Source organism: Odocoileus virginianus, chromosome 17 (genome assembly GCF_023699985.2).
Source record: "Odocoileus virginianus isolate 20LAN1187 ecotype Illinois chromosome 17, Ovbor_1.2, whole genome shotgun sequence".
NCBI classification, from domain to species: Eukaryota; Metazoa; Chordata; class Mammalia; order Artiodactyla; family Cervidae; genus Odocoileus; species Odocoileus virginianus.
Window position 1 is genome coordinate 53,215,405 of NC_069690.1, and position 25,970 is coordinate 53,241,374.

Below are 25,970 nucleotides of genomic sequence, written 5' to 3' on the forward strand. Positions count from 1 at the left end.
TGTTGGCTTCATTCTCTGTCCTCCTTTAACAATAGAACATTATTTCACAGTTTGACAGTGTTTTATAATAAGACTGTGGAACCAGATTTGTGAAGTGATTAAAATCCCTTCAGCATCTAAGATACTTCACAACAGCATACAATTTTTCTGAAGCACATTTTATTTCATACTGTTCTTTCAGGTGATTGATTTGCTTTTTTATAGCTGTGTCAAGTAAACAAGTAATATTGATGGCTAAGAAATTTGATGTGTATTTACAGATGTAGTTTTAATTCAGTTTTACTTCTCTGGCTAAATGAATCCCTTCTAGAGGGAGATCATCCATCCTTACTCATGTTTGGAAAAAGATGGGAAGACAGACAAATCAGGCTTTGTTTAGTTGATGCTGCAAATGTTTAGCTTTAGAGCCAGGAGGCTCTGCTGAGAGCTTTTGAGAAAAAAGTCGAGTGACTTATTGAAACATCCTCATGTTCTTACATGTATTGCGATGTGAAGAAAAAAGAAAACTGTCATGTTTCTCTGATTGTTGGGATGGCTGAGAATGGTCGCTTTCTATAGCATGCTTTTCTATAATGGAGATTTTTATAGGCATGTATTAGTTTCATAATCAGAAAAGCCATAAAAAAACAAAAACACAACAGTAGTCTTCCAGATGTCAGTGTATAACTCAACAAACATTTTAGGGTCTCTCTTGCTTTCTTAAAAGGAGAAAGAAGTCACAATATACAGTTTCATAGACTAAATTTGTGTTAATTCTTTTTGGTGCAGGCGTGTAAGTATCTCCACATTGTCGAGGTCTACTCCATAGAATGATGTAAAATAGAGAATGTACAGCGTTAAGCTAAAAGCCTGCTCAGCCCTTTTCCTTATGAAAAACTAAGATTGGCCCTAAAACTGGTATTGCTGCCCAGATTTCTAGTTATATCTCACTTATCTTTTCCCTGCACCTGATACAAAACTAATGTAATGTGCTTTCTTAATTATGTAATTTTGATTTCAGTCTGTCTCCAAACTGGACTGAGATTAGTAATGCAGCCAAATTGTAGTTTTTCAGAGGTTTAGTTATCTATGTCTCCTTTCTTGTCTGTCTATATTTAGCTTTAATCAAGTTTATGTTTTATTTATAACATCTATAAAAGTGTTTGGCTTTGAAAAGTAAAATTAGAAAAAATAAGGATTTGCAGTTATTAGTGGATTTTAATTATCTGTTGTGCACTGAAAAAAATCAGATGTCATTATTTCATTCTTTTTAAATGTTTATCAAAGTAGTTTAATAGAAAAGTATAAAGGAAAGTTAGGCCATAATCTATCCTGTCAGCCAGATAACTTTTTGAAATTAAATAAACAGATGTTGTACTCATTAGCAGATGTAAAAGGCAGGCATTCTTCCCATAGAAAATAACTGTTCTGCTTTTCTGTAACCTTCAGGAAAAAAAAGCATTTAATGAATACAGCCATAGGTGCTTTCTCTATACTTTCTGGGTATGTTGAGAAGCACAGTGAAGCCATATGCAAAATTGTAATAATGTAAGTAAGCAGGTACTTCATCTTCAGAAGGAAGGATGGGGTTTCTGTTTAAATGTACTGAACCTCTTTAGAAAAAAGCAATAGCTCGAAAGGTTTCTTTGCCAGCCTATCAGAGAAGATAATAATGATTAAGACTTTATCAAAGTCACATGTTTTAGCTGAGTCAGAGTAGATCTTGAACTTGAAATTGGTGTTAATTTTCCCAGAAGCTGTGCTAATATTATCTGCATCTGATATCCATATCCAAATGAATCTGTGGCTAATGGCCTCACTTAGTGCTAGAAGTGGAAACTTTTACCCCTGCAAGTCTTTTCCTGGAGACCAGTAAAGTCTCCAGTACTTTGGCTACCTGATGCAAAGAGCCAACTCATTGGAAAAGACCCGAATGCTGGGAAAGATTGAGGGCAGGAGGAGAAGGGGATGACAGAGGACGAGATGATGGTTGGATGGTGTCACTGACTCAGTGGACATGAGTTTGAGCAAACTCTGGGAAATAGTGAAGGACAGGGAAACCTGGCGTGCTCCAGTCCATGGGGTCACAGAGAGTCAGACATGACTGAGTCACTGAACAACAGATTCAGGTTACTGGTTGAGAAAGAACCCGTGTTTGACTCAGGAGGTCATTCTCTGTGTTGAGGTGCCCTCTGTCTGCCTTCTTGGAGCAGCTGATGTACGTGTACATACCTGGACAGTTGCTGCCCTTAAAAGCTGTAGAAGTTACTTTCAAGTGTAGCTATTAGTGTGTTGGTACTGTGTGTCACAGTGTAAGTTTTCTGCATGTTTTTTCTGTCACTCTTCTCCTTTCTTATTAGATATTAAAGGCTTCGCAAAAGAAGGAGACTTCTCATTTGCATATTCTCTGATAACCTGATGAAAAATGATTGATTATCTGCTTTGGGAGGGGGTTGAGTTTTATAAACAAAAGAATAGCAACCTCAGTCTGAAGTGAACCATGCACACTTTTCCCTTTTAATGTAAATATTTATAAATACTTAGAGTATAGCCTCAAATTTCCCTCTAAATGCTGCTTTAGTTACTTCCCATAAATCTGGATGTGCAGTGGTTTTTGTTTTCATTAATCTCAAAATATTTTCCAATTTTTTTTTTCTTTGACCTATTGGTTCTTTAGGAGTGTGGTGTTTAATTTCCACATATTTGTGAATTTCCCAGAATTCCTTCTGCTGCTGATTTCTATTTTAATTCCATTGTGCTTATAGAGCATACTGATTAAAGTTCTTTTGCATTTATTGAGGCTTGTTTTATGGCCTGGCATATGGTCTCTCCTGGAGAATGTTCTGCTGTGTGCTTGAGGTGAATGTATATTCTGTTGTTGGTTTGAGTGTTCTCTAGATGTCTCTTAGGTCTAGTTGATTAATTATTTTTTTTCCTTGAGTATGTGTCATGATAAGTTGTAGAATTTTGATGAATTTTTAACACATTATTGACTGGTGGATTTTTGCAAAAACTAACACTTGTGGCATTAATATGCATCTCTTGTCAACAGTGTGTTAAGACTGCTTACCCTGGTGTCCTGGTGAATCACATGAACAAACTTGAGTTTTTCCTAGGTTAAGGGTACAGTGCTTAGTGCAAAGGGTTTGAGATACAGATGTATTTAATAATTCACTGTTTTGAGAGCTATGCTAGAGGTATGCACAGTGTTCTGAATGAAAACAGACTTGGTAAGACAGGTGTATTGAAAAGTTTTCTGAGCCAATTTAGAAACACTCATAACTGCTCTGTCTGTCCAGGTATGTCTGACGTACTGAGGCCTTTTGTTTCTAACATCAGCACGGCTTACTGTCAAACTCTGAAGAGTTGTTGGAGTTGTCCTAGAACACGTAAACTTAAAAAGTTAACTGCCTTTCAGGGTATTTGACAGTTATAAAAGTAGACACATTGATAACAACATGGCCATGCAGAGAGCTTCCAATTAATTATGACACTTCACGTTTTGTAATCATCAATCTCAATTTTATGCCCATGACACCACCGCCCCACTTTTTAAGGAAATATTTTATGGAAATAGGTTTCTATTACACATTTGTATGTAGAATATGCTGAATAGTGTTTTTAAGGGGGATTTCTTTAAACTAGAGCTTTCCAGATATTGAAAATAACATGAACTTTTACACTAGTATTTTGGTAACTTCAGAAATGGAAAGGATTAAACATTTTATTTTCTCCAACACCATATGAATGTGAATTATATTTAACAAGTTTATAGTCCAGCATGGTATATACCTGAAATCTGCTATCTAGATGTTAGTTTCTAAAGTTTAAAAAATCTGTGGTCAAAGAAGTGGAAAATTGAATACCTTTTCATGAAACCTTTGAAAGAAAATTGCTCGAGTAAATAAAGAAGTTCAAGATTCCTCTTCATAGACATGAAAACATTTACTCAGCTAAACATTTACTCAGTTGTTTATCAGATACAGGAATGGAGGCCCCAAAGTTCAGTGTTCTGCTTACAGGAAGGGTGGAATCAAATGTCAGTGCTGCTTGTGCTCTTAACCAGGGTCCCGCGACAGGATTCTCTCGTTAAGATAAAAGTAAAACTGCCACAGCATCTGCAGCATCTTTACTGAGCAGGGTTTTCTGGTTGGTTGGTTGGGTTTTTTTTACTTTTCTGTATTGGAATCTAGTTAACTGCTGGGAAAGATCAAGGGCAGAAGGAGAAGAGGGCGTCAGAGGATGAGATGGCTGTATGACATCACCAAAGCAACGGACATGAATGAACTTGGGCAAAGTTCGGGAGATGGTGAGGGACAGGAAGGCCTGGTGTGCTGCAGTCATGGAGTCATAGAGAGTTGGACACGACTGGGCGACTGAGCATAGTTGATTAACACTGTTGTGGTCGTTTCAAGTGCACAGCAGTTATACACGTATCCTTCTGAAAATTCTTTTCCCATTTAAGTTGTTATGTAATACTGAGCAGAGTTCTCTTTATGAACCTAGGGGGTTTTTTTAACATAGATTTTTTTTTAAAGCAAGTTTATTTTAAGAACATTTTAGATTTACCAAAAAACTTGCAAAGAGAGCACAGAAAGATCCCCTGTATCTCACACCCAGTTTCTCACTAACGTCTTATATTGGTATAGGCCATTTGTTAACAACTAGTGAACCAATACTGATCCATCATTTTAAGTATTTTTTTATAGACTACACTGGATCCTCGGTGCTGCACATGGGTGTTCCATAGCTGCGGCAAACAGGCTTTTCATTGTAGTGGCTGCTTTTGTTTCGGACCACAGGCTCTAGGCACATGGTCTTCAGTCGTTGTGGCACATGGGCTCAGTAGTTGCGGCCCACTGGCCTAGCGGCCCTGCGGCATGTGGCATCTTCCCAGACCAGGGCTCAGACCTGTGTCCTCTGCACTGGCAGGCAGATTCTTTACCACTGGGTCACCAGGGGGGGTTCATGATATGTTATTATTAACTAAGATACGTACATTATTCAGGTTTCCTTCATTTTTCCTAGTGTCCTTTTTCCTGTTCCAGGATTCCTTCCAGGATACCACATTGTTTAGTTGTGTCTTCTTAGGCTTATATTGGCTGTGTTGGCTGAACATAGATTAAAACACACAAACACTTAAAGTTTAATATGTCCTTTTGATTTTTTGATAGTCCGTACTTGTTTTCTGCAAGCTCATAAATTGGTGTTTTTATGGAAGATGTTATTGCTTATGTAACGATGTTATTGCTTATGTAACGCTTATTGACATTTTTAAGGTTGGACCATTCAAGTATTTGGCTTCCATATGCTGGATATTGACCACACTCTTCAATACTATAGCCAGTAGCCTTATATGACTGTTGAAATTAGGTAAAATATTCACTTCTTCACTTGCATTGGCTGTGTTTCAAGATCATACTAGCTGTGTCTGGCTAATGACTGCTCTATTGGACAGTGCAGCTACTGGACATTTACGTCATTGTAGGAAACTTCTTTGGACAGCCCTGCTGTAGAATGTCACCACCCAAATAACAGTGTTTTTTGTGTTCAGGGTATTTTGGGTTTCACTTGGAAATGCTGGGAATCATATCTTCCCTCTCACTGCAAACCATTGATGGTGACCCTGGTCTTTGGAGGTGGGGCCCTTGGGCAGAATCAGGCTGGGGGAGGGAAGGTAGGAGGCTGCTGTGGACCGACAGTGGAACTGGGGCCGGATTTCTCGTCACGAGTTCTTCCCTGGCGGCACTACTCCCTTTCCTTGTGGCCCTTTGATGTCCCAGACCCTTTTCCCCATAGTGCTGCGCATTTTCTACCGCCAGCCCGTGCAGACAGAGGCAGATCCTAGGAACCTGTAGTCGTCCCGTGGAGTCGAATGCGGGAGCACGAAGCGTGCTCGTCAAAGGCGCCACTGGGGTGACATACAGTGTGTTGTTGAGTCCAGTGCTGCCTCTTCTAATTTGAGTTCCTTGTGTCATTGGATGTGTAATGTGGTCTCGAGCTGAATGTGCAGACAGCAGCATCTGAGGCCCATCCAGAGCGCGGAGGCAGCGTTTCTCTGAATTCAGCGGAACCATAATTACTGTGTTTTCCTTTCAGAGCTCTGTTTGACATAAATATCTTGGGCAAAGTCTTACTCTTACTGTAGTCATGTTGTTTCTTTGTGTTAAATTACACTGACGTTTTGTACAATTAAATATCCTTACCCTAAAAGCTCTACAGTGTTCATTAGTGAGCATAACTTGCCAGAAATGTCAAATAATGGGACGATGAACCATTGTAATTATAGTTAAACAATATTTGGTCAGTTTTCAGTGAGGTGCATTGTTTCCCTGAACCCTGAGCTATTTCACACCTTGTGGTCTTCAGACCTGCCATTCCTTTTGTCCAGTATAACCTTGGTCACCTCCCATCCTTCTCTCGTGACTTACAGCAAGCCCGCCCGAGTTCCAGAAACCTTTCCCCGTGCTTTTCTTCCCCTCAGGTGCCCCCAAAGAGGTCCCACTGCGTACTGGCCATTGGCATATTTGCTTCCCTCCGTCTCAGACTCCTGTGTGTCAGTGTCTGGCAGAGTGCCCAGCAACGTAGTCATTTAGTCTGTTGGAACAGAAGAAGCGCTGCAACCCGCACCAGGTTCATCCCATTCAGTGTAAATTGAGCCCATAGTTGGATATTGTCTTCGTTACCCAGTATTGCCCTGTCAGAGGTCAGACTTGGTTCTTATATTGCCTCAGCTGTTTTTGCATTTATTTAGGTGACATAAACCAGAAATAGGAACTCTGAAGTTTCTGCTGTAATTTTTTATTCCCTTATTTTGCTACCACCTGAGTTATGCTTCTTAGCTACTTTTCCTTTGTGTCTCTGTAAGGTGTAATTACACTTTATTATGTGTGTGATCTAAACACTGTTTAGCCAGTTTTACTTTTGTTACCATCAAAAATACATTCCTGATTTCCACCAATTTTTATTTTTGGAGATTTATTCCATCTATAGTCATGATGGCATTTTATTTCAGCAGATGGTTCATAAGATGTTGCTATATAGAAGGAGATGGTAAACATTTGGTTTTCTCTCTTGAATTCTTTTTTCTTTAAGTGTATGAGAAAAACAAAACAAAAAAATTTATAGGAATGGTTCAAAGTAACCCTGATGATTTGTTCTAATTTACATAGTTTACACAGCTCCCAGCCTTGGAGTCCATAGAGAACTGCTCTCCAGGGGGTGGACTGCAGGAAGAGGCGGCTGTTCTTATCTTATGTTCTCTTGAGTTTAGTAGTGGTTTAGTCGCTAAGTTGTGTCTAACTCTTGTGACCACATGGACTATAGCCTGCCAGGCTCCTCTGTCCATAGGATTCTCCAGGCAAGAATACTGGAGTGGGTTGCCATTTCCTTCTCCAGGGGATCTTCCCGACCAAGGAATTGAACCCAGTTCTCCTGTATGGTAGGTAGATTCTTTACCAACTGAGCTACAAGGGAAGCCCTCTCTCGAGTTTACTTTGCAGCTAAAAGTGAGGTGGGTTGGGGGAAGAATTTCTTCTTGTTTGTCAAGCTTTGCCAGAACACTTTGCTTACGCACAACTGTGTGAGCTCTTACTGGTGCCCCTGTGTTCCCAGGGATGCTTTCTGACTGGTTGGCAACGCAGCCAGGACTGGCAGTGTGCTTCATGGTGCCAGACATTGCTGAAGCCAGCCTAGAACAGGCCCAGCCCGGGCAAGATCCCAAAGTCAGAACGAGCAAGTGGTGCACGTGCTCTTAGAAGTCTTCAGGAGAGGGCAATGCAGGCGGATCTGACAGGCTGATGAAAATCTGTTTGTAGACTTAACATTTTGGTTCTTATAGGACCTGAGTAGTTGGTTTCAGTCAGCAAGACACTAATGTCTCTTTTTAGACTTGCTCTTGAAATGTGTGTATTCTGGTGATAAACCCAGAGCTTAAATGTTGTTAGGATATAAAAAAATAAAATAAGGAGTTCACATCCCTAGTAGGGCCTGGCTTTAGCTTTGACTCTGTTAAATCAATTTAAGCCTCAGTTTTAAGGATTCATTAGTTTTAAGTGTTTGTGTCTCTTCATTGATAAGATGGTGGTTGATGTTTTGAGTAAATTATGCTGTCCTTAAAGCAAAGGAGTACATATGCTTTGAGTTGTTTTTCTAGTGGTGAGTATATACAGGGGGTGGGAAACGGGGGGTAGTCAGTAAATTCTTAAACACTGTCACTGTCTTGACCAGTGCCATTCTTAGACTGGTTGGCTGGAGTCAGTCAGCCTCTGACCAGCCCAGTCCATATCAGCCCACAGTCCTCATCTCAGGAGTCTTATTTTGTGACCCTATGCTGAGCTCAGAAGAAGCAAAGAATAAGTTGGTGTTTTTCTCTATCAGGTCTGTCAGCATCTTTCAACTAAGTAAAGCCGCATATGGTTGTTCATGTCTAAATTTCTCTTTTGGTTCTGGCCTTATACTGTAAAGAAACCTTCAGTTTTGCTAGAACTTTAAGCTGCTACTCCTTTGATCCAGCTTCAAATCATTTAAATAAGATAGTTTTGATACATCCCATTTTGAATTCTGAGTAGCATCTAGTGACACATTGACATTAAATGTAGAAAATTATCACATAATACATTTCTCAGATTCTCTTTTTATAGACTACATTTAGGTTGGTCTGCAAGCTTTTGAGTATGTGTGCCAAGGAGACAGTTTCAGCATACTGGGGACTTAGAGTTGAGCTGGTGAGGCTCTGTATACATCCCTGTGAAGCAGGTTCTAAAGAAGACTGTTCTGCCTAGTATGTCTTCTGATTAAACATTGTTTTAGAGGACTTACAGCAAGAGAGAATCCGATGTAGTGATTGTGTACTATAAGTCATTTTGGACTCAAGGTACTGGGAAATGGTAGCTACCATCTGAGTAATCAGGGCCTTCCAGGTGGGAGGAAACATGGGAACAGAGATGGGCTTGAGCATGGTGATGCCTTACTGGAGGTAACGCTTTCACGTGACGTGGAGATGCCTTACTGGAGGTGACACTTCGTGTGATGTGGCAATGCCTTACTGGAGGTGATGCTTCCGTGTGATGTGGAGATACCTTACTGGAGGTGACGCTTTCATGTGACGTGGAGATGCCTTACTGGAGGTGATGGTTTCATGTGACGTGGAGATGCCTTACTGGAGGTGATGCTTTCACGTGACGTGGTGATGCTTTACTGGAGGTGACGTTTCCATGTGATGTGGCGATGCCTTACTGGAGGTGATGCTTCCATGTGACGTGGCGATACCTCACTGGAGGTGATGCTTCCATGTGACGTGGCGATACCTCACTGGAGGTGATGCTTCCGTGTGACATGGTGATGCCTTACTAGAGGTGACGCTTTCACGTGACGTGGAGATGCCTTACTGGAGGTGAAGCTTTCGTATGACGTGGCGATGCCTTACTGGAGGTGACGCTTCCGTGTGACGTGGCGATGCCTTACTGGAGGTGACGCTTCCATGTGACGTGGCGATGCCTTCCTGGAGGTGATGCTTTCACGTGACGTGGCGATGCCTTATGGAGATGACGGTTTCATGTGAGCCCAGAAAGTTAGCTCTTACTGAGCTCATACAGTCTTGAGAGCCAGACAGGCTCTGTACCAAGTACTTTGCTCAATTCCTCTCAACAGTGAAAGAACTTTTTCAAGTGTGTTAACACACAGGTTGAGTAACTTGCATAAAGTTGCACAGCTAATCGGTGAGAGAATAGATTTTTGAGCATAATTTGATCTGGTTCACATTTTTAACTAATCAGAAAGCAAGACATTCATGTTGATGAAAGAGCAGTGTTTTCTAACAGGTCCTGGAGCAGTGAAATTACCCAGAATTTTAGAAGGACTGTTTTGAGTAGTACGGGATTAAAGAGGAGAAAGAGTAGAAGCAAGATGAAGCATGAGGGTGGAGGCCCCGGCTGGAGCCAGACCACCTAGGTTCAGGCTTCAGCGGTACCTAGTTTGCCATAATTGTGATGTTGGGCAAGTTTTTAAACTTCTTTGTGCCAAAATTTCCTCATTGGAAAAACAGGGATGATAATAGCACTTACCTTATCAGATTGTTGTGAGGATTAAATTAATTGAAACATGTAAGCAGTTAAAACTGCAAGTATATAGTTAAGTTAAAGTTGCTCAGACGTGTCCGACTCTTTGCGACCCCGTGGACTATGGCCCACCAGGCTCCTCCGTCCTTGGAATTCTCCAGGCAAGAGTACTGGAGTGGGTTGCCATTTCCTTCTCCAGGGCATCTTCTCGACCCTGGGATCGAACCCAGGTCTCCTGCATTGCAGGCAGATGCTTTAACCTCTGAGCCACCAGGGAAGCCCAAGTATATAGTTAGTTATTATCAAATAGGAAGCAGTTTTTTTTTTTTTTTTATGGGGGATGGGTGGCAAATGGAGGCTTGTGGGATCTTAGTTCCCCGACCAGGGATTGAACCTGATCAGCAGCGTGAGCACATCGTCCTAACCACTGGACCATCAGGAAATTCCCAGGAAGTAGTTTCGTTGCATGCAAGCTCCTGAAATAAGTTATTGGAAATGATGTGTGTAAAAGTCGCTCAGTCGTGTCCAACTTTTTGTGACCCTGTCACAAAAAAAGTGACTGATTCCAGTCCATGGAATTCTCCAGGCCAGAATACTGGAGTGGGGAGCCTTTTCCTTCTCCAGGGGATCTTCCCAACCCAGGGATCGAAGCCAGGTCTCCTGCATTGCAGGCAGATTCTTTACCAGCTGAGCCACCAGGGAAGCGGCCTAGTAGAAATGGAGAAGAGTCCAAATCTAGAGGGCATTACAAGGGAAGACATCATATGACTGGACAAGGTATGCTGTCCAACGGGAGTGTGCTAAGGCTTTGAGGCTGGGGAAAGTGTTGGTGTCCTTAGCAGGATGGGAACGTTAGGGTTTACCTATTAGGGAAGATACAGTTTGGATATTAAACCATAGGAAGAGGTTCAGCTGTGAACAATAGCAGTGTTGAATTCATTCTCACAAGGGAACTTCTTTCTGCATCTTCCATAGCAAGAAGCAGCCTGAATGTTGAAGAACATGAGGTGGACTGCTCTGGGCAAGTCCTATTAATATTTCACTAGCTCTCAAAACAGTAACAAATGGGAGGATGACCATTTGTGGCAAATGCCTCATTCCATTGCCATAGATTTTCTAAATTAGTTAACTTTTTTATTTTATTTGTAGCTAATGGTAAGAATGTTGTTGTTTAGTTGCTCAGTCATGTATAACTGTTTGCGATCCCATGGACTGCAGCCTTCCAGGTTCCTCTGTCCATGGGATTTCCCAGGCAAAAATACTGGAGTGGGTTGCCATCTCCTCCTCCGAGGATCTTCCCGACCCAGGGATCAAACCCGTGTCTCCTGCAGCTCCTGCATTGCAGGCGGATTCTTTACCGCTGAGCCATCAGGGAAGCCTTATTCATTTAGAAAAATTCAAGTGAGAATTCTCGATTATAAGACTCTGAAGTACTGCCACCTTGTATTAATTTTATATTTGTCGCTTCCCCCATTATGGTACTGTGCTTATTATGGTAGGCTTAGGAAGAGCTTCCTGACTAGGGTAAAATGACTACGGATTCAACAGCTGATTTGTATAAACAGAAGGATGAAACCAAAGGCACTCCTGTCCAGGTCCGGTGGAGAGGGACCATTAACAGTGCTGCCAGTGGTCAAGAAGTTCTGTGTTTGACTCCATTTCATCAGAGGACTGTCCACATGCCACTCCAGTACCTTGTCATACACTCAAAATGTGACTAAAAACAAGTTCTTCCACTTGTGCAGCCTGGTGTGTATCACAGACTGTTTTTCCTGGGAATCTTCTGGGCTTATTGGTGATGTGTTTAGTTATGATTGAAGAATTATTTGTTGAATCTCTGGTGCAGTGGTTCTTAACCTATTTGAAGGTCATACCCCTTGAGGCTCTGTTAAAAGTATTTCCCCCTTCCAAATGTATATAAATAATCCATATTTAAAACCTCTGCTTTATTTCGTGATAGAATATGTTCGGCAATAAGACAATTCATCATAAATGTAAAACAGTTCCTGCCCCCCCAAGAATTTCATATTTGGTTGAGTAGAAATGACTCATATAGAAACAATTATGTTTAAATGTAAAAACATAAGAGTGCCCAGGATTGTAGCATTATAGTAGGTGTTCAGTAAATGAGTTAGTTACTGTAATGGTCGCTAATTGCTGAAGGTATCAAGCATTCAGAGAAAGAAGTTGTTGGGGGTTATAGGTAGGAAAGAAGAGAAGCCCTGATCCTAAGTGACTGATTTGGGGAAAAAAAAGAGAGCATGGCATTTCAGGTGAAAGGACTCACAGACGGTTAGAGTATGAATGGAGTATGAGTTTCAAAGACAGTGATTAATCTGGCAGGCTGTTTTGTAAATAAAAAATATATATGATGATTAATGATCAGTACCCAAACCCAGCCCAATCTGTTGCCCAGAAATAATGTTTGTTATTATCTCCCCTAATAATCTTTTTTTTTGGACATTTAAAGATGATACTGTATATGAAATTGCCCTTTTAAATCAGAAGACATCTCTTTAACATCACAGGGAAAGGAAAGTGTGCCCTTCCTGCCTCATAGCAGATGTTTTACAGTTTGGGTTGACTGGTCCAGGTTACAGGACTAAGCTGGTCAATGTGGGGTGGAGGAGACAGACCTGCTCTGGGAGATTTGGTTGAGGGGGCAGTCCCACCCAAGCTTCATGGCTGCTTCCTGGAGGCCCAGCAGAGGTTTAGGAGACCACCCATTGTCCACCCCACAGTGCTATTATAAACTTTAGTAAAGAACATTTGTGGCAGCTGCAGCTTCTCCACCTCTGAGTGTACTTGATTTAACCCTTTAACTGCTGCTGCTGGACATTTTACAGTGTTTCCTCCCCACCCCCCACTATTTTAAATAAATTTAGGTGACCATCCTTATATTTAGAGGTGTTTTAAAGAAGAGTACAATTTAATACTCGGTACAACTTAAATATGAAGGGAAAGAAGAATTAATTGTGAAAATGGTAGTTCCATAGACTCGGCGAGTTGGATAGTGGGGAGACTTGGGAGAATGAGTGGTTTTGGTTTTGGCATATCGAATGAGGTCCAGTCCTTGGGCAGTTTTATTCATCTTTTGGCCGCACTTGAGCAATCTCTTGGTACCCGCTGGTTATTAATTGTTCCCACTTAAGTTCTTTGGTTTTATCTTTTAAATTCTTCTGTTTTATCTTTTAAAAACACTAAAGGTACTGATGATGCCCTTTTTTTTTTTTCTTTTCAGCTCATCATTTTCTATCCCCCACCTTTCCATTATACTTTGATTTGAGCTTTTCCACCTTGGTACACATGGTACCAGATGTTTCTTTCAGATGAAACCAGCCAGTCACTCCCAGCTCAGTTGAAAGTAACATCATGCCAAAAGAGCCCGTCCCTGATGTCTGTCCCCTTCAAGTTTTACTGTGTTCAGCTTCTGTTTAAAACGCACACTGATTCCTCTGAGTAAAGGACAGCTGAATTTCCTGTACTGTCACAACAAAGTAGAAGTCATTCAAGTGGGATTTAGAATTTCTTTGATACAAGATCCTGTCTGGGAAGATTGAGATGATTCTTATTTAGAGGGTTTGTTTTTTTGAGATAGCTAAAAGTAGGGGATCTGGTGTAAGATGAGCCACTGGCTTCTGCCTGCTTCGTGGACTTTTTCCCAGTTTAAACTTAAGTGTCTGGGTGGGCTGCCGATAGAGCTGTTGCAGGATCGCCATCCGACACCTGCCAGCTTGTGAAGCTCACATATTCTCAGTATCGCCATCATTTGATACTACAACTGCCAGAGAATGTCCTAAAAATAAAGATGGACAGGAGCAGAGGAGGAGGGGCTTAACAAGATTAGTTTGATCTTGACTTTTTCTTCATAGACTGCTATTAGGAGTTTGAGTATATAGCTCAAAACTCCCAAATAAAAGCAATCTTTGTATTTGCAGATTGCCCTGCCTTCCAGAAAATTGGGAGGAGTCATTCTGTTGGAAGATTGACCTGAGGAAATGAATAGTTGCTCATTTTCTTTTTCCTACATGGACTTCGAAAAACTTTTCTGGTTGACTGAATTTAGGTTGGGTGCCAGATACTTATGTGAGACAGTTTAAAGTAATCATATTATTCTGAGTTCATTGTCCATAGCATTCTTAATCCAGAGTAACTTTATTCCCTTAGCTGCAGAAAGTATAAAACCCTGATAGAAACCTAGCTAGATAATTAATTCGTGAAGTTTTGGACAAAATAGTATGGAAAACACTCTTTGGGAGGCCTGTTAAGGACAGTGTAAAACATAGTGAGAATTAAGCACAGGGGTTATAAGCTTGGACTCTGCAATCAGTCGCACCTGAGTTCCAGTCCCATCTCTTCCATTAAAGCTGTAGCTCCTGTGCAAGTTCTCTGCCCTGTTTTAATGCACCTTAGATTCCTCATTTATAAACTGGAATAATACCTACCCACTTTACGGAGTTGTTGTGAGGATGAAATGACCTAATATGTTGTAAATTTTGGCATGTGATAAATTCTTAATAAATGTTCAGTGCAGTTCAGTCACTCAGTCGTGTCCTACTCTTTGCGACCCCATGAACCACAGCACGCCAGGCCTCCCTGTCCATCACCAACTCCGGAGTTTACCCAGACTCATGTCCATTGCTTCGATGATGCCATCCAACCATCTCATCCTCTGTCGTCCCCTTCTCCTCCTGCCCTCAGTCTTTCCCAGCATCAGGGTCTTTTCCAGTGAGTCAGTTCATTGCATCAGGTGGCCAAAGTATTGGAGATTGAGCTTCAGCATCAGTCCTTCCAATGAACACCCAGGACTGATCTCCTTTAGGATGGACTGGCTGGATCTCCTTGCAGTCCAAGGGACTCTCAAGAGTCTTCAACACCACAGTTCAAAAACATCAATTCTTTGGCGTTCAGCTTTCTTTATAGTCCAACTCTCATATCCATACATGACCACTGGAGAAACCATAGCCTTGACTAGATGGACCTTTGTTGGCAAAGTAATGTCTCTGCTTTTTAATATGCTGTCCAGATTGGTCATAACTTTCCTTCCAAGGAGTAAGCGTCTTTTAATTTCATGGCTGCAGTCACCATCTGCAGTGAGTTTTGGAGCCCAGAAAAATAAAGTCAGCCACTGTTTCCCCATCTATCTGCCATGAAGTGATGGGACCGGTTGCCATGATCTTAGTTTTCTGAATGTTGAGCTTTAAGCCACCTTTTTCACTCTCCTCCTTCACTTTCATCAAGAGGCTCTTTAGTTCTTCTTCACTTTCTGCCATAAGGGAATTTATTACATTAATAAATGTAAGTTGTATTATTTTAGTTAGTTATTAGAGGAGAGGTGATTCACCAAACAGGCATCAAGTGTTTACCTTCTATAGGTATGTAGTAAAACCAGGCACTACTTTGTGAAGGATCTGGCCACATACTATACTCTTTGGTTGTACAGTTTCCATTCACTAGTAGAGATGTTTACAAGGAGAGTGGTGGTGATAGATTTCACAGAGTGGACATTTCGTTGGGTTTTGAAGCATGAAATAAGACTAGGTGAACAAACATGGAGGGAAGGGCATCCCAGGTAGAGACATGAAGCACAGAAGGTGAGCTGGGACAGACAGTAGGTGGCTGCAGACAGGATGTGAGATCCTCGTGGGGGAAAGGGCGAAGGTAGTTGGAGAGTTAGGCAGCAACTATCATTCGGGAGATCATATGCTGGACTAAAAAGTACTGGACTTGATTCTTCAAGGGTTGGAAGTTTTGAAGGATGGTAACCACAGAAATAGCATCAGTTGCATTTTAAGAGAGAAATTGTAGCAGAGTGGTAAAGAAAGGGAAGTCAGGATTTTGTAGAGATGATGGAATTTTAATTGAAGAGGACATGCATTTATATAGTAGAAGGAACTATACTCGGGGATGGATAAGAAAGAAGTCTGACTAAGGCTACTTGGTGGCTATGGGTACTGTTAACTGAGAAAGGTAATATGGAAGATGAATACTTTCTGGAACATCTTGAGTTCCATTTGGTTGTGGTTAAGTTTGAAGGGCTTGAGAGACCTCCAGGGAAAGAGATTTAGCTGTTGAAGAGGTTCTTTTGGGCTAGAGACATTTGCATATATCCAAGTAGAATATGGGAAGCCTGGCGTGCTGCAGTCCATGGGGTCGCAAAGAGTCGGACACAAATGAGTGACTAAACTGAAGTAGAATATAGCCAGTAATGGAAGTTTGTGGAGAGGTAAGTTTTTCCAAAAGTGAAAATGTAGCCTTAGCACAATACCAGAAGAACACTTGACAAGGAACCAGCAGTAATCAGTGCTGTCCATGGAGGCTTTCCTGCTGTCCCTGAAACAGGCAAGAGCCATTGTAGAATTTACCAAGAATATCTTAGGTTGAAGCTACTTTTTGGTTCACAGTTTTTATATTGACTTTCTCGTACACAGGTCAGCTGCATCTTTGTGTTCTTTGTCTGATTTGCTCTTAGGACAAGCTTAACAAATTTAGAGTTGTGATTTCACAAGAAAGACTCAGTAAAACATTTTGTAGATTTAACATTCTTCGCATTTGTACTTTGGGTTTCTGAAAAATAATGATCAAAGGGTAGATCCATCACTACCCTGTAGATAATCCACATGATTTTACAAGGTGGAAAAGGTTTTCAGAGAGAAACCTTCAAAGCGGAAGGAAGGTGCTCTTATGGGTGGAAATGATAGGATCCCCTGTGACGGATTTTAGAGGTCAGGAGTGGAAGACCTGGCACTCACTCCTTAGTGGTTAGGGATTAGGGCATGAAGAAGACAGTTTAGGTGCTCAAAACCTTTGAGGAAGGGTCTCTTGATTCTTTTTTTTTTTTTTTTAGAAACCAGGGGATCTGTGTAATGAAGAAGAATCTCCCTTCCCCCCAAAGCAGACACATAGCCTTTGTGACAAGTATGGCATTAGAATAAACTCTCACTCAGCACGTTTATTTTCGCTTCTGTTTCTTTCAGTTACCCAGCTCAAACAATTGTAAATTTTTTTTTTTTTTTAATCTTCTAGACTGACTTTTCTTCCTCTTCTCCCCAACGGAGAAAGCCTTTCACTTTTAACTGGAGTACTTTATTTGGCTGTCAGTGTTTTTCAGATTAGTAATTGGGTGATTCTGGCTGGAGGTGGGGGGCTGTTCTGCCCTTTTGAAGATTGGCCCACACACCATTGTGCTTAGGTGCCCACACAGGAGCTGAGGCAAGCTGGCTCAATTTTGAACGCAAAAGCATGATCCTGTGGGTGGGAGAGTATATAGTTCTAGAATCTTTAAAGGCAAGACAAAGCCCATGCACCTAGTGGTGCGGGTGGGATAAACTTGACAAAAGAGAACTTCTGTTTCTGTTTTTCTTGTCCTGTATCCAGCCATTTAAAATACTGAGAACAAGAGTAAAGTGAGTTATTCAACATCTGTTGTCTATTGCTTATTGGTAAAAATCAATAAAAAAAAATATTTGCTGGCTCCCAGATTGTTAGTACTTCCTGACTTTTGTGTGGTCTGAGTAGTTTAGTAGAGTAAATGAGCGGGGTCTTATATTCTCAACAGGGGTGATTTCTCCACTCCCCCCAAACGGGAGAAATTTAGTGGTTGGAGGGTGAAAAAAATCTTACTCTTTTTATGGATACAGTACTGAAATTGATATTCATGTATCTGTGAGTCAAATTTTCATGTGTCTGGAGGTGGTGATTTTTTAACTTTAAGGCTGAGACATGGTTGGCCTTTTTACTCTGGTGCCGGCCATGCCCTGAGCCCAAGGCTCCGAGGATGTTAGTGCCCCTCCTTTAGTGTTCTCCTCTCTCAACTGATCTAAGGGTGACAAGCTCTGTCACTAATCTGAAGTGCTTAGTGAATGCCTATGGGTATTATTAGGGTTATGACCAAAAAGAAAAAGGTGTGATTCTAACACCAGGAAATACAATAGTGCTTGAAAAATATATTTATACAGTTCATTGGGGAACTTCGGTTTAAACCAAAAATAAGCTGAGAAAAATACTAGTTGTGGGAAGACATGAATCCTGTGATATTTGCAACATTACAATTTACAGTATTAATTTAATAGTCTGTATGAGTGGAGTTGCTTAGTTTTAGTAACAGGTACGTAACGGGCGTAATATATTTTGCTCCTGGAATCATGTTTTCAGAGATATTAAAACCTATTACAAAACAAACAAACAAAAAAAAAAAGATAAAAATAAAACCTATTAAATTGGGAGGTTCCCCCCCTAATTTGAGGAGTGTTGTCCTGCATGCCTACTCTTCACCCTTCCCCAAACCATGGATTTTAGGTTGGTTCCTCAGATTCTTCAGTATTTCCCTCAGACCTTCATTCAGGATATCTGATATTTTGCAAGTAGATATGAGACATGTGTTCCCTAGTGGCTCGGATGGTTTAAAAAAAAAAAAAAAAAAGTGCCTGCAATGCAGAAGACTGGGTTCGATCCCTGGGCTGGAAAGATCTTCTGGAGAAGAGAATGGCAACCCACTCCAGTGTTCTTGCCTGGAGAATTCCATGGACAGAGGAGGCTGGCGGGCCACAATCCATGGGGTTGCAAAGAGTCGGGCACTACTGAGCGATGCAAACACACACACAAGAAGTAGTAGGACAGTATATCCTAGTAGATTAAGCAGTTGGCATTTGTGATGACAGTTTTAAAGAGCCAAGTATTGGTACCCATTTTTCTTAGTCTCCCTGTCACTGCTCATGTCATAGTGTTTTGTACTGACCTATTTTTCTGTCCTTATGCTGCCTGCAGGAAAAAGTTATTTGCATCTTTGCCAGTCTGTAGTTCTCTTCCTTCCTTTCTATTCCCTTCTTGCCTTTCCCAGGAGTCAGACTAGCACAATGTCTTTTAGAACAAGCAGACCTGAATTTGAATTGAATTACAGTTTCACTTTTTATTAACTATGCAGTCATCTGTAAAAATGCTCTCTCTGGGAAAGGTCATCCTTAATATACATAAAAGGTCATACAGCAGGTACACAATAAGTGCATTGTGCCTTTTTAAGATATTACTTTAAAGAAGAACCTAGCATTCCAGCCCAGCACTCTTATTTGACGGGGGATTTTACGAGGTCCAGACAGGCCGAGGCACCGCAGCAAGGGCAGTGGCAGGGACAGCACGGTTGCCACTGGTTCTCAGGGTTCTTTTCACTCCACTCCACTTTCCTTTTGTGTCACGTCGTTCCTTACTCTGCACATCACAGGGAAATGATGGTGTTTTGCTTTCCTGTGTGAGTGAACGCTGAGTTTGACCTAAATTGCATCGGTAGGGATTACATTTGGGCACATTCTTAAGGATAGTTCTGTGGAAGCCTTCTAAAATAGGATAATTATCTTGCCCATGTTGGTGACTTCATTTACTTACTAGGTTTTATAATAGGAAAATGGATTGGAAAATCTCCTAAAATCCCATCTGGTCCTTTGATTTTTATGTGTGAAGGACTTAAAATTACCAGGAATTGTTCCAAACACATAAAACTGGCCCATGTTGTTGAGAATTGTCTTTCTAAGATGTGAGTGTGTATGTATGTGTGTAGGTGGGTGAGAGAGAAAGCAAGAGAGAGACGCACACTAGTGCTTGAAATCTGTTGAAACCATATTTTTGAGATTTAAGCTACTGAAGCATTTGCTTATCATGAACAAAATGAAAACCAGGCATAAAAATTGATTATGTAATAATCAAATTTCCTCATTTGCGTTTGGGAGATAGCTTATCATTTCTTTTAAGGAAGATCTAAAATATTTTGGGGACATACTCTTTCACCAACGAAGGTTTTTCTTGCAAGACATGCCCTTGAGGACACCAAAGTGAATAAATGAGGCATCTGCCCTCAGATAGCTCAGTCTCCTAGAAAGGACAGGTAGTAACAATATATTGAAGCTGGTATGATGATAGAGCTGTGGTAATAATACAGAGATCCATGATTGCAGACGGAAAGTGATCCTTAAATCTTGACTTTGCCATCTTAACCAGAGGAAACACATATACCAAGTCTGAAAATCATAAAACAACTTGGCAGTTGGGAAGCAGCTTGCAGTAGCAGTAGTATTGTTGGAATTTGGAGTTTAAGGAAGGAAATGGCAGGAAGACTGGAGAGTTGGGGGGCGGGGGGGCAGGTAGTGGGAGGTTCCATGTTCAGTGCTGTGCTGCCTCATGCCAGGCAGGAAATGCTGTGGGCTTTGGCCAAACGATTGATAAGGTTTGCCATATTAGCCAAATGAATTGATCATCTCTGTCTTTTCACTTATGTTAGTTATAAGATTCATTGTCCACACAGGTAAGTAGAGAGTAAGAAAAATAGCTCTGTAGGTTAAGTAAATATTTAAGGTAAAAATGAGACCATTAGGCCTGCTAAGATGAATTGAGAGCAAATTGCATTTTACCTTGTTTTTTTTTAAATCCTTATATTTAACATTTGTTTAGAGTTTTACAGACATAATGCATTTTATCAACTATTTTCCCCATTATAGGTGATTTGCTGCTGCTGTTGGTGGTGATGGTGGTGGTTTTTAATCACAATTTAAGTTACGTTATAGCCTCTTAGGTCATCTGTGAACATACTCATTCCCCACTCCCTTCCAGTGTTTGTTGAGTGTTTACTGTGTTACACAATACAAAGAACAGTCAGCAAAGAGAGGTCACAATATGATGAGAGAATCTGTTGTCAACAAAGGTAGAACTGTCACTGAGAAGAATAGACAACAATACTTCTGCATTAAATGGTCTCAGAAAAACTTGGTGGCGTTGGAAATAGTGTTCTGGTACTTTTGCTAGTTACCTGCATCTAGAGCTGTGTTTACCCTAAATAAAGCAAAGTCTGTCAAGCCTCACCCACTTCCAATAGAGTTCCTAGGCTGCTTTTGTTTTTTTAAATATTTATTTGGCTGTGTTGGGTCGTAGTTGCAGCCCTCAACACTTGGGATCTTCAGTGTTCCTGCGGCATGCGGAATCTTTAGTGGAGGCGTGCAGGATCTTTAGTTGTGACACGCAAGCTCCCAGTTGCAACATGTTGGACCTAGTTCCCTGGCCGGGGTGGAATCCTGGGCCCCCTGCATTGGGAGTGTGGAGTCTTAGCCACTGGACCACCGGGGAAGTCCCTAGACTGCTTTTGTGTTGCCTCAGTTTTAAATGTGAATACACAATTAAGGAGCAGTGAGTGTTAGAGAAAAGAGAAACCTTTGAAGGATTTTAAGCAGATCGACAGTCTAGCTTTTTTTTTTTTTTAAATCTTTACTTTTCAGAACAGTTTCAGAATTATGGAAAACTTGTACAAAGTGTTCAAGTATGCCCCACACCAAAATTTTCCCTGTTTTTAGCATCTTGCATTAGGTTTTGTTTTTTTTTTTAAAACAATTAGTGAACTGCTCCAGGCACATTGTGATTAACTAAAGTTGGTACTTTATCCAGATTTCCTTAACTTTTCCCTAGTGTCCTTTTTCTGTTTCAGGATACTACAGTACACTTAGCTGTCACATTTGCTTCGCCGACTTCTGGCTGTGACAGCAGGTATGGCTTACATTTTAATAATGTTGTTCTAGTTTGCAGAATAGAGAACATTCTGAAGGGGATAAAGGGAAAGCAGTGAGACCAGTTGGGCAGATACGATGTAATAATCCGGGCAAGAGCTATTGGCAGCTCGGACCAAAGTTCTAGCTGTGGAAGTAGAGAGAAGGGGTTGACTTAGGGTATATAAAAGCCATCTGACTATATGAGAAAATTAAGAGAGTGAGTGTTGGTAGAGAAGAAACTAGGTTCTGGGATGGGGCCCTTGGGGCCCTTTAACAGTTAATGAGATAAAAAGAAGCTAGCAACGGAGACCAGACAAGAGCAGCCAGTTCGATAGGAAGAGAACCTAGGGTGTGTTGTATCCTAGAAGCCAAGGAAGTGTTCAGTGCAGAGTGAGTGACCACTCTGTTGTGGCTTCTGATGGGCCAGGTCAGGTGGGGGCGGAGCACTGACCTTTGGATTCAGTAACAGGCCATCATGATCACTGGTGACCTGAGTAGTGGCACTGGAGGGAGCAGAAACATACCGGGAGTGGGTTCAGAGAAAGTGAGTCAGGTCAGGGAGTGGGCACGGGGAGCCTTGCTGGGGGTGGCAGTGGCTGTGTAAATGCTACACCAGAAGAAAGCTCTGCACGCTAATATTTAACTGTAGTTACCAGTATAGATGCGGAAGTGTTTAGGAGGAGGAGGACTGACGTCTGCAGTTTTGAGAAACATGAAAAAATGAAACAGGGCTCCCTCATGACTCAGTGCTGAAGAGCCCACCTGCCAACACAGGAGGCCAGTTCCACCCCTGGTCCGGGAGGAGCCGCAGCTGCTGAAGCCCGAGCGGCCCAGAGCCCGTGCTCCCCAGTGAGAGGAGAGCCTGCACAGCAGCAGAGACCCAGGACAGCCGAAAATGATCAACAAATACAATTTTTTAAAAAGACATTGCAAACTGACATTTAACTCATAGTTAATAATATGTATTTGGAGAATGCTGATGATGGTGACTTTGTTACATTAAAAAAGATGGATTAATGGAAGATTGTATAGATATGTGATGAAGCACATATTGTTAATGGCATAATTTAGGTGGTGGGCAAATGTGTCGTCGTTGTAAAATTCTTTAAACTTTGCTCTGTGTTTGAAAGCTTTCATAGTAAAATGTTGGGGATGGGAGAGAGAACAGGAGGAAAGAAACTGGAGACAAGGGATGTGAACAACTGTTCCAGGGAGTTTTGCTGTAGAATCAAAAGAGGTCTGTTTTCATCCCAGTCTGAGAGTTGGGAGAAATAATAGCGTTTTTATTTACTGATAGAAAAGATCCAGTAGCGACAAAAAAAAAAATTGATGGTGCGCAAGAAAGAAGGGGAAATACTGCACTAATGCCCTTGAGCAGGCAAAACGCAGGGTCTAGCCCAGAAGTAGGATTCTATCTGGTTGGGACAGAAAACGTAGAAGGCAGAGGGTGAGGGCTACAGGCACAGGTGGCTGTACACAGGTGGTGGGAGCTTTGAAGGAACTCTTATGTTTGCTTCTGTGATTTTGGTGAAATAGAAAGATCATTGCTGGGAAGACTCAAGGAGAAAATGAGATAATCGTCTAGGAGGGTGTGAATGGACTCAGGAAATGCCGTGCGAGCCTGCTGGAGGTCTTCCATGAAGTCAAATAAGGAGAACAGAGCAAAGGAAAGACACTAGCTTTTTTTTTTTTTTTTTTTTTTAAACGTAACTTCTCGCAGGTGTGATGGATGTGGGTTTTGGAGGAGGGGGGACCACTGAGTCTACCCAGCAATTTGTATGAAAACAGATCCACTCTCAGATAGGTTATTGTTAAATTTCAAACTGTCCAGGAGAAAGAATAGGTTCTAAAAGCATCTAGAAAGTAAAGAAACACGTCTCTGTTAAGAAATGATAATCAGATTACCAGTAAACTCTAGATGAACAACTCCAAATACCAGAAAACAGTAGCTTCCTAATTCTAAAAGATATGCTGTTCAGCCTCGAATTCTGCTGAATTCTACACCTCACTGAACCAGCATTCAGTTAAAAGTGACGAATCAAGGCAATTTCAGACATGCCAGGACTGAAATCATTTGCTTACCTAGCACCCTTTCTTGGGGTGTATTACTGGTGCCCTACTGTAAAAACGAAGAATGAGGAGGCCTTGAAGTCTAGGATCCACACATCCAACCAAAGAAAGTGTCAGAGGAAAATCCCAGAGTGATAGACTGAAGATGGAAATGAGTATTCAAGAGATTTTCTTACACATACCATCCTTGAAAAGTTGTAATAATTTAATAATATAAAGCCAGAGAAATTGTGTTAAATCCATTAGAACTCTAGGGAAAACAGAAGGCCATCCAGTAAAGGGAGTACAAATTTTAAAACCAGCCTTACTGTATCTCCCAGGGCTGCAAACTGTGACTTCAACAGTGAAAATTCACCTGGGCATTTTGTTTCTGTTCAATTTAGATTTAATAGTTGAATCATTATAGATCTGTTATGCATAGCCATTCATAGCCTTTGACCTTACGTTGAGGGGTCAAGAGGTTAGAAAGGCTCAGTAGTAATCATTCTGTAGTGACCAACAGTAGTCATACCTGAGCTGATCATCATTTTTTATGGTTTGGAAAGCTCCTTGTTATTGTGGGCAAGAGAGGAACCCCATACGCCTGGTTTCCCCTTGATTTCCAGGTAGCACCAACATTGTTCTGTTAGCCCTGTAGCGACCCAGAATTGTGGATGGCACACTAGTTTCCCACTTTAAATACTGCCTGAAATCAGGAAGTCGTTCTTGTAATCTGGAATTGAGTGCCTGACAAGCCCGTTGTTTGCATTAATACATCCTATTATTTAGTCCTCTTAGTCCCTCTATTCTCTGCAGGTTGTGACGTTTCTGTGGGACGAAAGTGCTGATTTTCTACATGAAACACTGTGTAGGTGCTCGGATAAAACTAATAGGCGGAGCAGGGCTGGACTTGTCTGCCTCTGATGGTACAGGCTGAGAACAGAGCTGCGTGGTTGTGCTCCGGCTGCCCCCTCCCCACAGGCCTCCCTCCTGCCTTTTGAGCCTTGCAGCTGCCTGAAGGAGGCTGTGAAAGCTAGTTAATTACAAGACAAGTCTCCCTTCTGTCAGTAAAAGGAGGGGTAACTCAGCCTGTCTGTCAACAACAGCTATATTTGTCTCCAATTCCGTTAGAGAGGTACCCAGAAAAAGTTGTCATATCCTGAATTCTCACGTCCGTTTTCTTAATGAAAATGTCTGTATTTCGGGTCACTTTGGGGAGTAGAGAAAGTTTAATATGTGAGTAAGCATATGTTAGAGTATACTAGTTCAAATTGAGTATTTTCATAGAGTCTACAGTTTACACATTATAGTTACTTGAATTGGTTGTTTGAAAAACTTTTGTGTAGACGTTTACTTAGATATTAATAGCTATCAAAACATCACCTCAGCACAATTGAGGGATTATCCCTTTTATACATTTTCACTTTATTTGTGGTGAAGAATAAACTTTAAGTTTTAGATTATGTGGCCTTGAGAAGCAAGTGATATGGCTTGAAATTTGGTCTCACCCTTTACTGTGTACTATGTTCTCTGTTCCTGTAAACAGGGTGGAGGGGTAAATTTAAGAGTGTGAAAATAATGTGTATGGTTTCTTAGTGTTCATCTTAGAGTCTTCTCAAGGCAATCAGAATCCCCCCACCCTAGTCAAAATGTCCATCTCTTCTAGCCTGGCTTACTGCAGTAGCCCCTTAATTAGGTGGTCTTCCCGCTGCCACTTTGCATCCCTCCCAGATCTCTGTGCCACACAGAAACCAGAATCATCATACTCAAGAGCAGGTTGAGTCCCTGGTCTCCCAGGATCCTTACTTTAGAGCCCTGCAGTTTAGCCAGTTCCCTTTGTCTCTCAGCTTCCAAGCCTCTACTTTTCACAAAACTCCTTTGAATCTGTTATTTCCATTCCAGACCATGCTAAACCCCTTCCCACTCAAGAGCCTGTACATGTGCTCATCCCTCTGCTTGGAATATTTCTTCTCTCTCTCACTCGTGTCCTCCATTCCCACCCCTAAGCCTGGCTAAGTACCTACTCGTGCTGAGGGTTTCCGGTTGAAATGTTACTGCTCAGGTCAGCTTTCCTTGCCACCCCTATGCATGATTCGATTAGGTCTCCCCAAGGTGTGCTCGCATCCAGAGCGCTCTGAACTTTCTGTCATAACCTACGATGCCTCAAGTTACACAGTTCCCTCCCCTCCCCTGCTGTCAGCTCCTTGTAAGGAAGGATCATTTCCATATTGTGGTCTCCCCAGGACTGAGCACAGATGCTGACTCAAAATGAACACTCATAATTGTCTGCTCCCTGAGTCTTAATATAGCAGTATATCTTGATTATTTGATTAGAATAGAGTCCTAAGAATGGCTGGTCTCT

General features: G+C 41.4%; 1 protein-coding gene across 2 annotated transcripts in view; it reads left to right on the plus strand.

Annotated features, from left to right (window-relative positions):
• GRB2 (growth factor receptor bound protein 2) overlaps window positions 1-25,970 on the plus strand; it is a 65,748-nt gene that overhangs the window by 16,113 nt on the left and 23,665 nt on the right. The window lies entirely within an intron of this gene.